The sequence below is a fragment of the Gavialis gangeticus genome, unplaced genomic scaffold (genome assembly GCF_001723915.1).
Source record: "Gavialis gangeticus isolate Ggan-Ray unplaced genomic scaffold, GavGan_comp1, whole genome shotgun sequence".
In the NCBI taxonomy this organism is placed as follows: Eukaryota; Metazoa; Chordata; order Crocodylia; family Gavialidae; genus Gavialis; species Gavialis gangeticus.
The window spans coordinates 8,180,639-8,182,630 of NW_017729034.1; positions in this window are offsets into that span (position 1 = coordinate 8,180,639).

Sequence of the window (1,992 nt, forward strand, 5' to 3'; positions counted from 1 at the left end):
GCCGCGCCGGCCCGGCCCGCGGCCCGCGTCCTCCCCTTCGTGGGACCCGGGCACGACCCTGCACACCCTCTGTGCTGCAGCCAGGATTTCCCCATAAAGTTCCCCCCTGGAGGAGCCTGTATGTCCCCTCTGCGTAGCACACCGGTTCATCCCATGTGTCGTACCCTGAATATCTCCCTGTGTAGGACCCTATATTCTCTCCTGTGCTGGACCCTGTATTATCCCTACATAGGACCCTATCGGTCCCCCCTATAGGACCCTGCATGTCCCCTCTGTGTAGCATCCTGTTCATCCCATTTGTAGGACCCTGGGTAGTGTACAATCCTATATTCTCTCCTGTGCTGGACCCTGTATTTCCCCCTATGTAGCACCTATTTATCCCCTCTATAGGACCCTGTATATTTCCCTCTGTAGGCCCCTGTATGTCCCCTCTGTATAGGACCCTCCCTGCATGTCCTATTTGTAGGACCCTGTCTATCTCCCTGTGCAGAACCCTATATACTCTCCTGTGTTGGACCCTGTATGTAGAACCCTATATAGGACCCTGTATACTCCCCTCTGTAGGACCCTGTATGTCCCTTCTGTGTAGCACCCTGTTCATCCCATTTGTAGGACCCTGTATATCTCCCTGTGTACAACCCTATATTCTCTCCTGTGTTGGACCCTATATTTCCCCAATGTAGGAGCCTATTTGTTCCCTCTATAGGACCCTGTATATCCCCCTGTACAGGACCCTGTATGTCCCCTCTGTGTAGCACCCCATACATCCCATTTGTAGGACCCTGTATATCTCCCTGTGTAGAACCCTATATACTGTCCTGTGTTGGACCCTATATTTCCCCATATGTAGGACCCTATGGGCACATCTACACATTGCCCTACGGCAACGTTGTTACTGCGCTGTGCTTTAATACTTTCTTTTGGAAGTACTAAAGCACAGCACGGTAACTGCCTGTTCTGCATTGTCCGCATGGTGCACGGTTATTTTTAGCAGTTACTTCACTGTAGCAGCATGCTATAACAGGGGAGTGCACCACTACAGCGAAGTAGCTGCTGGTCACGTGTAGACACCCATGGATGCTACGTTGCCCTACCATGTCACTATGCAGATGTAGCATCATGTGTAAATGCACCCTATAGGTCCCTTCTGTAGGACCCTGTATATTCCCCCCTGTAGGACCCTGTATGTCCCATTTTTAGGACACTATATATCTTCCTTTGTAGAACCCTATATACTCCCCTGTGGAGGACCCTGTATTGTCCCTGGTCAGCTCCTTCCTAGCCCTATGCCCTGCCCTGAAAGCCAAGAACTCCCTTCCCTGGTTAGCAGGAAGAAAGAAAGCAGAGTACAGGTTCCCAACCTGTGATCCTGGCTGTGGAAACTGGCCAGGAGCCCAAAAGGCCTAGAGGCCAAGGAATGGGGCAGAGGGAGTATCCCACAGAGACACAGCACCCTGGGGATTCAGCCATGAGTCCACTGTTTTGCCGGGTAGGGAAGCTGGGCTCTGCCCAGACCTGAGGCATTTGAAGGAATTTTACCTGGGGTCAGATTGGTAGGGACTGTGGTAGTTTTTGCCTTTCTCTGTAGCTGGGGCATGGCCCTTTCCCCAGGATCTCTTGAGTGTACATTGACAACATTTTGTAGAAGCAGGACATTGATTGCTGTAGTTCCCCTGCCTCACCTCTGGCAGGTGGGGGTGGTAGGTAGGTCAGTGTGTTTCAAGTAGTCTGATGTAGAGTTTAGAAGATTGTAAAGGATGGTTTGGATAGGGATGATCCTGCCTCAGGCAGGGGGCTGAACTAGATGACCTCTGGAGGGCCCTTCCAGCCCTACCTCTCTATGATGCTATTCATGCCCTGTCCTGACCTCAATGCCTGGCAGAGGTCTCCCCTCCGCAATGGGTTGTTTTGCCTGTTTCCACATTGCCTCTGCACCTGACTAGGCTTGAGACACAGCAGCCTAGGGTCAGTCTGGACCACCTTTGTGCCATG